This window comes from Melopsittacus undulatus, chromosome 1, assembly GCF_012275295.1.
Source record: "Melopsittacus undulatus isolate bMelUnd1 chromosome 1, bMelUnd1.mat.Z, whole genome shotgun sequence".
Classification (NCBI taxonomy): domain Eukaryota; kingdom Metazoa; phylum Chordata; class Aves; order Psittaciformes; family Psittaculidae; genus Melopsittacus; species Melopsittacus undulatus.
Genome location: NC_047527.1, coordinates 6766575 through 6779368, shown reverse-complemented (window position 1 = coordinate 6779368; position 12794 = coordinate 6766575). Strand labels below are relative to the sequence as shown.

The following is a 12794-nucleotide window of genomic DNA, read 5'->3' as shown; positions in this document are numbered from 1 at the left end:
GACAAGGAGTAACAGGTTAAAACTTAAACAGGGGAGGTTTAGATTGGATATAAGGAAGAAATTCTTTCCTTTTAGGGTGGTGAGGTACTGGAATGGGCTGCCCAGGGAGGCTGTGAATGCTCCATCCCTGGCAGTGTTCAAGGCCAGGTTGTAAAGAGCCTTGGTTGTCATGGTTTAGTGTGAGGTGTCCCTGCCCTTGGCAGGGGAGTTGGTACTAGATGATGTTAAGGTCCTTTCCAACCCTAACTATTCTATGATTATAAGACACTTTGTGTCTTTAAGTGGCCTTGTCTTCAGCCATAAGGTTTTCCATCCTGTGTTTTTCATGCATTCTATTGAGGAGTGTGTCAGGTCCACCCACCCTGACCAAAGCATGTGGAAGCTTCCCTGACTAGACAAGATGCCAGAATTGCTCCTGCATGTTCAGATTTTGTTTCACACACATGGAGGTGGTCAGCGGGTGGAGGGGCAGGAATTTGGTTCCTGAGCCCACGGGTGTACATGACCTCATCTGACCACAGCTCAGATCCCTCCAAAGCAGCAATGGAGCCCCTTGGGTTCCATTTGAAGTTACTCCTCCTCAGAGCAGTGGGGCTGAATTCGGACTCTCCCTTGGGTAGGGACATTATCCAGGAGAACTCCTCGAGGTTGAGCCTCTGTCGTGGTTTAAACGCAGTCAACCACACAGTCTCTCTCTCACCCCCCCACTTCTTTCCCTCTCCCTGCATCCAGAGGGATGGGGAGGAGAATCAAGAAAATGCAACTCCCACAGGTTGAGATAAAAACAGTCCAGTAACTAAAGTATAACACAGACCACTACTGCTACCACCAATAATAATAATGATAAAGGAAATAACAGGGGAAGAGAATACAACACTTCACCAACCTGTGATTGATAACTTTCCCCACCCCACCCAACCAAGCATCGACCAATACCTAGTCCAACCCCGCAATGAACTAACCCTTCCAGGTAACCCTCATTTACCTCCTGGGCATGACGTGCTGTTATGGAATACCTCTTTGGCTAGTTTGGGTCAGGCGTCCTGTCTCTGCTTCCTCCCAGCTTCCCCTCTTCCCTGGCAGAGCATGAGACTCACAAAGTCCTTGGTCAGTCTAAACATTTGAGCAGTAACTAAAAACATCGGTGTTATCAGCACTGTTCCCAGCCTGAAAGTCAAACCACAGCACTGCACCAGCTACTAAGAAGGAGGAAAAATGACTGCTACTGCTAAACCCAGGACAGCCTCCCTTTTAGGTGTGTGAGAGCACATTTTGGATCATTGGCCATAAAATTTAAGAGTCAGCAGTGTAGTGATGAATCCATGTGACATCCCCAATCCATGGTTAATGCTGGTGGAGTCTGAACAATAAATTTAGTTTAGCTTCAATTTACTGGCTCCACAGCAAGGAGAAGGATGAAGAATTGCTGAGTGGGTTAGTCAAGGTCAACTCACCACAACTGTGTTACAGAGATGAGCTCAATGAAAGTAATAAGAACAAAGACATAGTATAATTTCTAACATAGAAAATCCTAAAGCTATAGATGGCTGGATGATGAGAAAGCGTGCAAGGGTTATGTGGATGCTGCTCCTAGTTTTTCCCAAAATATTTCATACTATTGGAGATCAGTACCAATGGAGTCTTAACCAGTACTGCTGCTCTTCCAGTTTGTTGTTATTCTGGAATATAGAAATATTATTGGTGTCAAAATCACCTTCAGCACAAAGTCAAAGGGCTAAAGGTATACCACCTCCTCAGAGCAGTCAGTGTCAATCTATCATCTTCCTGGACTCGAAGCTTCTCTTAACATGTCACCTTCATGGATAAAGTTGTCCTCCCATAAGGCTGTGGAGCATTTAGGATTCCCCCTGTTCTGCTGAGTTTGACCCTTAGCCAGTGCTAACCCACCAGAGCAGGGATGATATTATACCTTTTCTGGAGCTCCACACTGAAGTCCCAGATTTGACGAATGTCTTTGCCTGTAACTTTGCTGGGAATAGTCAATAGTAATGATGTCTGCTGTGTTTGTCCAGAAGAGTGACGAAGGGATTTAAGAATGTCTTGGATTATATGGCCTGAAGAGCTTCAGTCACTGCTCCATTAAATAAAATGAAGTGTTTATCTTTCATCTGAAATAGAAAGTCCAGGGCACCTGATCTCCAGTACCCTAGAGGAACATCAATTCTGAATTAGCATAGATAGATACACGCCATTACACATGGTCCACTCTTTACAGTATAGAGACACTTCCTCTATGGACCCCAGTGCTGCTTTGGGTTCATTTGCATTAGGATTTGATCAGAGTTCATAGCCAGTTCTGGTTAGAAATTATCAACTCCCTCACACAAGGTCATTTGAAACAAGGCTAAGTCAGTTTCGCCACTCACAGAACAGCTCTTTAGGTTCTTGTTGGATTTTAATGCGTGTATTTTATATGTTTGCTTGCTCCGTAACCGTGTTTTGTTTCCATGGCATTTTGTTCTTTTTCTCATTTAAGTACTTTCTTGGAAAGCTTAACTTCCATTCAGTTCAGGCCTTGAAATCAATGGAAAAGAACCTGAGAGTCAGCCTGAGTCCAGGTCAAACCAAGGATGTTCTCTGAAAAGGATTTAAGTTTTATCATACAGCCACATTTCCAAATTATACATTATGGAGAAGTTTCCTGTCAGTTTAAGCACTAGCAGATGGAGTGCTATGAAACTGTAGGCCTTACTTTTTTACTAAGTGTATGTCAGCTTAGATTAACCTTAAGTTTTGAAAACATATCAGATAAACATGCAGTTTAATATGTGATCTAAGGGCAGCATCTTTCAGAAGTAAGTGTTTTACTATACGCAAGTACTCCCCTACAATAAAGAAATAAATGAAACTAAACTTGACATTGAGAAGATCCCAGAACGCTTGAACTGTGTCAGGGAGAGGAAAAAAGTCTTCCCACTGCTTCTGTCTAAAACGTGACTGATCAAAGAACTCCATTCTGATCTGTCTCAATTGTACTGCTTAGCGGACATTGAATGAAAGCAGGAGAAAAGGAAACATGACACCGAGGGAGAAATAAAACCAAACAAAAGAAAGAAAACCCAAAACTTCCTTGATATTCAATCCGTGTGTCACTTTGAAGGAATTATTTATCCATTTTAGTAAGTTATTCTACTTACTAAAATGAAAAGGTTTAATAGGAACAAGAATGTTCTGAGGGCAAATTAATTTCAAGATAGATCCTCAGCAGCTGTAAATTGGTGTAATTTGATAGAATTCGTAGCCTGACCTCTAGCTTCCCCAGATGAATATCTCGTCTATTGCATGTTGTATGTTTTAGCAGGCTAAGTATTAAAATTAAGCCATTCTAATGAGCTTTATTTTTCTGTGATTTTCTGTTCTCACATCGTGGCTGGTAGCTTGTTAATAGCCCAGCAACTTCAATTAATTTGTTACAAAGTCTCTTATATTGCACTAGACTAAACTCCTTTAACCTTTCTCTATGACACATCTCAAAGGATATTATGCTTGCTGCTCTGCTTCTTAGCTCAAGGGCAATTATGTTCTTGCTGAGGTATTGCAACAAAAGCTGCAGAGAGTGCTCTGGGTGAGGCATAACAAGTGGCTCTCACAGCAATAATACCACCTCCTAAGAGTTATACGACTCCCCCATAGAACACTAAATGTCATGCTCTTAATTTTCTCTTTGGGAACCATGCATTTCATGGCACATTTAAAGGACATTTCCAACATTTCCTCCATTCTTTTCTTTTTTCTTCCCTGCTTGTGTTTGGCCTCTTTTAAGCAATTTTAAATCAGAACACTGTTCCCTATCTACCTGCATCATTCCGTCTTTTCCTCATTAACTTTTTTGATATAATTTTACTATGATTAATAATTTGAATTCAGGAGTATTCAGAACACCAGTAGCTAAATGCTGTTATGTTTGGCATATCAACAGGCAGTCCATGTTCCACAGATCTTACTGCAAAAGGAGGGAAGAAATCAAAGCTTCTTTGAACTCACTATCAAGACCTGGCTGAACATCAGTCAAGCCAAAGTCTCACATGGAGACATTAACTCATCAATTGCCTATATGGCAGCATTCTGTGCTTTACCTAGTAACTTCTGTGTATACAGAGCAGTCGTTTCTCATCATAAAAATAAAAAGCATAGACAAATCTATTAAAGATAACCCCCTACAGTATCATATTGTCCATCATGGACATTCCATTTGTCAATCAAGTCAATCAACAGCACTCTTAAAAGTACTATACTACATAATTTCTGGAAAAGTCTCCACCAGGAGAAAGAAGCGGTCTCTCATTTCATATTCCCATCTTTCCATTTTGAACAGTTTAATTAACTAACTCATTACATAGATTTTTAACATGAGTGGACAGATCCAGTAATCCATAAATTTCATTTTAAACTGCATGTCTATTAAAGGCTTTCAGTCATTCCATGAGTTATCGTCTTTGCATCCTTAAAGGAACTCATTTCTTTTGATACCGTAATAATGACTAACCTAAATCTCTTTTATGAATGTATTTTGGAGTTACTAAGGGGATCTTCTGTGGGAACAATATCCTCATTTCTGCAAAGTTCCATTCTTCATCTCTATTTCCATTTATGTTGGCTGATGGTAATTATTTAATATAGGTGCTTTTTCCCTATAATCATTCTTAAGAGAATTCATCTTTCATTTCACTATTGTTTACTTTCCCTAGCAAGAAATCACAGTATTTGTTCAGCATTCTGTTGTTCAATGATCATTATATTTTCCCTCTCCAAATAATTTATTTTCACTTCCTCCCAGAGCAAACCCGACCCACAAATTATTAGATTCTGAGTAACTTTTAAATTCTTTTGATCAATCTTTTATATTCTTGTTTACATCTTGGTCTATTCACATCGGTTGTGACTCATGCTGCCTTTTTGACAATTAGGACACTGTTTATGAAACAAATGAATTATTTACATGACAATAACTGGGAACCAATGTGTGTTTTGTTTGTAATTTGTTAGGTTTCATGAGTTATCAAAACGTTTTCCTTGACAGCTGTCTCCTCTACATGATAGAGGAAATGAGTGCTTAATATGCACTATGATTATTTCCTGTTAGCATGCATTACAGACTAATGAAGCCACAACAAAATGAATATTCCTGAAATTATATGGAATAGGGAAAGGTCAGGCATAAATTATTTTGAAAAGGGCCAAGTTGTGTTTGATCATAAGAATGATGCCTAAACTGCTAATGCAATGAATTTAACCATCTCATTCCTCTTTCTACATTAGTACAATGAAGATAAACAGTGACATCTCCTCAAGGAACTTTCAGGTCCAAGGATCAAAAATATGATATTAGAACTTAAGCAAGATCAGTGGAGAAAAGGTATAAGAGTGTTTTCAACTTAGGTAAATTAACTCAAGGTCCTTTGAACATGTACTTATGATAAGAACAGTACTTATATATGGCTTCAAATAAACTTTGCCTGAAGTATCCTGCAAAGATAACCATTGTTCCTGTCATGGGATTATTCTGATCACCAGCTGCTAATGACAAGCACAAATAGGCACAAGCCTCTCTTGCTCTTCTTTTCAGCAGACTGCAGTGAGAGGGGCTCCCAGCCATTACGTGATGCTGTGCTTCCTGACTACACAGAATGGTTGAGACTGTAATGATTCTGAGATATAGCCATAGCAGGAAAAGCTTTTCTGATTGACCTTCACAACCACTTCCTGAAAAGCACTCTCACCCATATCACCATGGACTTTATTGATGGTTCACTGAAAGCTGAGTTACCTTATGGGGCTGCAGGTGATCAAAATGCCATTATCTATTTACCACTGCCAGTTTTTGTTACTATCACTGGCATGAAAGTAACTGGTAAGTTCCTCTAACTGATCCTTTATTATCTCTCACCACCATCAAAAGTGGTAGGGGTTGGATTCCAGTTATCCCCCTTCATTCCTTTTTCATCTAACATACATTTTTTCAAAGTCTAAATGCCTTGCTCTTCACTGAGATTCTCAAAACTCATTGGTTTGTCCCAATGCACTGTCAGTGTGTAGCAGACAGAAAGCTTGGTGCTCCTGGCAGCTCTCTCATGCTAGTATACTTTTTCTTCTCTCCATCTCACTTAGTGCAAGTAAGCATTTATGGAAACCCTGAATCACACCTAATCTAAATTGGTATTTACCAGCTTCCTGTACCTCAAAAGTGCACTCATGACTGAGTATCTGTCCCTCCAGGTAATGATACTGTTATTAGTAACCTGCATTTCAAAGTATGTTTACTCTTAAGGCACATGGTACATAGGTGTTGTGACAGCCCAAGAAGCCACGGAGCATGACAGGACATCTTTGGAATGATGGGCAAGCATGGTGAATCTGGAAGAGGGGTAAGAGAAATGCTTACTGCACAAAGAGGTTTAACACCAGCGTGTTCTGTCCACATACAAATTTGTTTGACCCATTTGAGCCTTGTGTTGAAAAGCAACAAAACTTTAACCTCTTCCAAATTAGGTTACTAGCTATGTTGGAACACCTGAGCCTCTATCAACAAACTGCAGCCTGATGCAGTGATAGGCTGCAGGCTTCCTCTGCTGACCACTGTAGTAGTGGTAGGTCTTAAGGCAGTTAAATGGATTATTTTACCTCCTGTCCCTTTGAGAAAACCAAGGTAAAGGCACTTTAAGTCATTTATGTAGAACATACCTGAATCTGCATGCATTTGTGTATGTGCATGTGTGTATTATTCAGTGGTGAATGTCATGACCGTGTATATATTAACCGAAGCGAGTCCAGGGATGAGCCATGAAGATGATGAAAGGCTCGAAGCATTTTTCATATGCAGGAGAGAGGCTGAAACAACGGCGTCGCCGCAAGTCAGGATGGCCGAGCGGTCTAAGGCGCTGCGTTCAGGTCGCAGTCTCCTCCTGGAGGCGTGGGTTCGAATCCCACTTCTGACAAGTGTTTTTATCTCCTCGATATCCGTTATTTCCAGCTCACCAGCAGGAGGGGTTGGTGGGGAATGTGTTCAAGGCAGCCTCGGTTGCAGTGATCACGGGATGGTGGAGTTTGAGATCCTCAGGACATCGGGAAGTGTACACAGCAATCTAACCGCACTGGACTTCAAGAAAGCAGAATTCAACTTCTTCAGGGAACTTCTTGGTAGTGCCAAGACTTTACATATCAACTGAAACTTAAAGTAGTTCCACATTCATTTATAAGTTTTAGGGGGAAAAAAAAGACAAATCAGTTCTGAAAGCCAAATTTTCTATGTCAGAAAGCCTGGTTTTCAGTATAAAAACATGTTCTATTTATCAACACATTAAATGAAATGGCCACCAGAGGGGACATACTGTGAACACCTTGCAGTAAATACTGCATTTCTGTACAGAAATGATAAATGTGATATAAATATACAACTGGCTAGCAATTTAAAACATCCAGTGTCTTATGTCACTGCTGCTTAGTTTTCATTTCTTCCTTTTAAAATGCACCCAAATGCTGGCACTTCATAGAACTGAATAACCATTCTTAGAAAAAGGTCATCATTGTTCTGAAGTGCTTTGGAAAGAGTAGTTAACATTTTATTATTACCATGGTGGAAACACCCTTTTCTTCCTTTTTATACATGTTCATATCATACATCTCATGCTAGAATATCTGGAGCTTTTAGCAGAAATAAAAATCAAACCTAAATGAGTTTTGTTTTGTTACTGCAGAAAGAACAGAGAATTCACAAAAAAGAGACTAGTATGAAGTGAAAAAAACCCCCAGAATTGAGAAAAAATGTTTTAAAGTTTTTAAGTAGTAATAAATACGAATAATAAATATATTTAATTAATAAAATTAAATAAAATTAATAATAGTAATAAATAGTAAATAGAAATAGTAATAAATAGTATAATAGCAATTCCAATTGATAAATAACAAAGAAAAACACAGCCAAGTGGTAATTAAAAATCAGTCTGACAAGTAAAACTGCAAGAAAAGTAAAAATAAAGTGGAAAGGTCCCCTGCCAAATGATTGTTATGCACACACCAGTCAACAGCTATATACATACACTATAAAAAGAAAGTAAAAAACAGCATTACATAAATCAGCAAAAGTTTTGATAGAGAATTTATACCCTGACTTAATGATGCTGAATAAGCGTTCTGCTGTGATCAAAGAGCAATAAAGGTGTTGGATCACATAACAGAGCTCTGAGTATCAGTGTTGCCCTCTAATGAACAACACATGCCTGTAGAAGTTTACTATTTGAAATATGGAGAAAAACCAGGATAACAGGGGTATGGCACTGATTTATTTCTGTATCTGTAGCTCTGCGCATTTCAGAATGAACTATTCCAGCATTCTGTGATAAAAGTAAATAAATAAGCAAACAGCCTCCAATTCCATTGTCACAAAATCTGTATGTAATACAAACCTAATTCTTCATGAGCATGAACAGCTCTGTGGGTTTGGCCAACAGCAGCACTACTGCTAACCACATACTCTGGATTATGTTTGAGCCTCAGCTTTAATTGCTCTGCTACATTTTGAAGGCAGGCAGCTTAAACCCAAGTATACAGATCCTTTTCCCTTTCCATCTGCCCTTACCCACCCTACTTACAACGGGTAGGAGATTGTAGTCATGCACTGGGAGTACATTTCGACAGTCAACACATTATGATGGGCTACCATATCACGTCCTTGGATATATATTTTTATCTGCACCTTAAGGGGAGTAATTTTCCAAGCCATTGTTCAAAGCCACGATGCAGTTATGAGTTCTTTCTTATGCTCCAATGATATTCCCTGTGCCATCATTGTATCAAAGAGCCTTTTTGTTACCCGGGGAAGAAAGCAGCAGCTGAGCATGAATGAGTTGTTTGCGTGTGAATCCAAATGGCTTATCATTGTATGGCTGTAATCAGCTCACGGCTGGCAGCTGCTGGGTGATGTCACACATAGCCTTGGTTGACATCACGCAACCAGCCAGGAGCAATTGTGTTGCCAGGCAGCCCATTGATGCTCAAAGAGAAATGCAATTGATCATTGCCCTGCAGAAAGGCTACACTTGAAAAACACTGGCTCTACCGACTGAGCAGCAGCAGGTCTGACTTCAGGCCGAAGATCTTCCTTGGCAGTGTTAAAGGCCAAGTTGGATGGAGTCTTGGGTGACATGGTTTAGTGTGTGGTGTTGCTGCCCATGGCACGGGGTTGCACTAGATGATCTACAGGTCCTTTCCAACACAAACATTCTATGAGTCTATGATACTATGAAGATGAAAAATAGCCTCTCAACTGGGTTCCTTGTTCATAAAGTTTGCCAAACAGCAGAGGCAGATAATTTTTCCTGCTGAGCTACTTTGCTGAATTCCGCCTCTAGTTTGCTTTGATTGCTGCAATCTCCTAATGCCATCTTCTTGACCCAAATCATGTGTACAGAGCCTTTCTGTTTGCCAGTCACATCCCAGGCTTGGTTGTTTACTCTTGTTCTATTTGAAAACGTGTTGGTCAACTGAGACTGACGTGCTCTGGACCATCTCCATTCCATCCCTGCTATGAATGCTGTCATCAATCGGGCCACTGCTCCCATTCAAATTTCAATGGTTAAGAGTCAGGCTTTGCTAACAAAACCCCTTTAATTTATGGAGCAGACTTCTGCAGGAGTTGAGGGCAGCATATACAGCCATACCTTCACTGCTAAGGGCAAGAGCAGCCTGATCTTCCCAGGATTTCCACTGACCCCTCATAACTGCTCACAGCAGTGAAAAGCAGCAATCCACCTCCTGTCAGTCAAAGGCTTCTTGAAAGGAGAAAAGAAAACAGTTATGGAACAGCATGAGACACATGCATGGGACAGAGAATCTTTTTAGTGAGGTCTGTAAGGGCTCCTCCACCCAATACTTAGTCACCTGAAGTGTGGTAAAACATCTTAATTGCCTGAATGAAGTGGTAGCCTAAAGTGTGTTAGAAAAGCTCCTCAAACTATGTTAGAAAAAGCCTCTCCATAGGAAATGTAGCAAAAGATAATGCTGGGCTGTGCCATTCAAGGAGATTCTCCCTGCTGTCAGGATAAGAAGATGCACAGCCCTTTTTTCACCAGAAAACAGTAAAAAAATAGATTCCCCATTTTCTACCTTGAGAAAATTCAATAGAGAACTGCCTGAAGGTCTCTCTGAAAGAAAGGTTTTATTTACCTTTACTGTTTGAAGCTAAGCTTGGCATTCAGCAGCGAGTTTAGGAATCTCTAGGGAGTTTATATATATTAATCATGGTTAAGATACATCTCCAAATTATGACCTTAAATTCTGGTGTGAATACATTGCTGTCTACACATGAGCAAGGTGTTCATGCTTCCATTTTAGTCAGGGAAGACCAAAGACTTTCCTGTGTTGAAAATCACAGGCAGTGACGATTGTTTTAAATTCTTTGTAGTATCTGATTTGGTTTTGTTGGGTTATTAGTTACTCACATTCTCTTCTTAAATGAGAGCTAGAGGCCAGGCAGGATGCAGAGAAGCTAAAACACACTACAACACAGGTTTGGAGAGCCAACTCCAGTCCCACATGTCCACCCAAACTCAAAGCTACCAGCTACGAGTAATAATAGGTGATTCCCCAGGAAAATAATAACTTAAAGTATTTGATCTCCAATTTTTTCTTCAGCAAATATAAGCTAATCCAGGGATGACAAAAGAAACCCACAAGACACAAAAGCTGTGATCTTTCCACTGCCAACAATTCGTAATCAAGAAAATCCCAGTCACAGTTAAATATGCTCCAAACATCATATTATGTTAATGTATTAATGACATGTAAATGTTTTCAGAATAAACTACGTTCATGTAAATTTGTTGGCTCTGAACTTATTTTATTCTGACAGAGCAGTATATTTGATCTGGGCACAAAGCAAATTAACATTTTCAGAACTCATTAGTATATGTGAACATCAGGCAAAGGTGACAAATCAGTTTGGTAGACTTCTATTATTTTAGGGTAAAAAGCCAGTCGTTTGGGTGATTTGGGATGCCTGGTGCAAAACACACTGTTGTCTTTGAGAATTCTGCCAGGAACTAAAAAGGAATTTAGGTCAGATCCTTGGACACAGTGCCTAATGCAGAGACAAAACACAGAATAAAGTTTAGACTCAAACTCTGTTAATAGATATGTGGAATTACCAGCTGGAACAGGCTCAGTGGTATTAGGTCGTTTAATTGTCCCTTTGTGTAACACTCACTGTAGGATTGTTCCCTTTGGTATAACAAGTCTCTGGTGAGTTAGTTTAATTGTTCAATAAATTTCAGAGATGCAGTAATTAACATGGTCTATTAAATATAATCAACTACTTCCTTCTAACCAACTGGAAACAAAGAAGAAGAAACTTCAGTCAAGTGCATCATTAGACAGTACTTACAAATAATCCACTATTTGCTAAATCTTAAGGACTCTATTCACAAATATTTGGTTATGCAGTCAGATCTTGATTTCTTCATGATTCTAGTAGAATATATTGATTCATGCACAATGAAAAAATATATCACAATATTTGGTACCAAATATGTGTGTTTGGGAATGAAATCAAACAACACAATTTACATTGGCAATAAAACTTATTGGTTTACTTTTATTGTTGATGCACAGGTACTGATGCTTAAGATAAGAAGACGGCTAGAGGAAATAATACCAAAATTGCCAGATATTGCTGTCACCCGATTACAAACATCTGAGATTTGAAGCAGTTTGATGGTTGACCTTATGTATTTAAAGTGAATGACAATAGTTCCAGCCTTCCATTAAGGCTGGGGTTAAAATTAAGCAATCCAAAATCAAAGAATAAGATATATTTGCATTCGTCTGGGCCAGCCAAATGTCTCATGTATGCTGGTCAGCAGAGCTTACTGAAGTAGTTCCTGAGCTACAAGTGATCTGAAGTAGCCCATCCAAAAGAAGCAATGCAATATATCTTATGGGAATACACAGCTCTTCTTGACATCTGTTAAGCTATGCTGAGACATCACCCAGTCAGAGTACTCCTGGACTCTTAAGAGAGATGGTTCCTGTGGAATGCACTGTTCTGAGCCAGATCTGCCTTCAGATGCAAAGTCGAGCCAGATGTCCCCATATCACCCCCTACCACAAGATACCAACATGTGCTACTCTTGTCTGATTTATTTCTTTCATCTTTGCAGTGTAATCACTTGCACAGTAAAATACACAATCCTTACTTTCTTCCAAATGAATGAGCAAAGCTTTTAATTGTGGTAGGACTTAAGGCATATTTGTACGGTTCAGGACCAAAACTTATTATCTTGTTCTTCCTTTCATCCTGTTTTCAGACAAATTGCAAGCTGTTTTGGACATATGCCTTTTTCCGTCAAGATGGCATGTCCCGCAAGGCAGCATGCTTGTGCAAGCATGTCTTCCAACAATTATATGACTAATAAAACTAAGAGAAGAATAATGACAGGAATCATCTTTGTCTCTTTCCCTTTTACCTCTTCTATCTCCTTACATGTTCGAAGTGATACTTTTAAATGAAAGAATTTTAGGCAAAGAAGATGAGGCTAATGAAATCTTACGTAAGCTGTTCAAGAAAGCCTTGATCCATGAGAATGTGATCATCATGGGTAACTTCAATTACCCAGACATTTGCTGGGAAAACAACATGGTGGCTGCTGTAAATCCTGATTTATTATCCTGCTGACTAGGCCGATTTGTCATGAATGACTGAGGTAGATTGCTTAAAGTATCACTGCCAGAGGTATTCACAAAGTGGTTTTAATAAGATGCTGCAAAAGTGTGACTTACCA

The 12794-nt window shown here is 39.5% G+C and overlaps 1 non-coding gene across 1 annotated transcript; it reads left to right on the top strand.

The window, feature by feature from the left end:
* Positions 1 to 6872: 6872 nt before the first annotated feature.
* TRNAL-CAG (transfer RNA leucine (anticodon CAG)) lies at positions 6873 to 6956 on the top strand. The gene has a single exon. It is a non-coding gene; the product is annotated as a tRNA-Leu (tRNA).
* The last annotated feature ends 5838 nt before the right edge of the window (positions 6957 to 12794 follow it).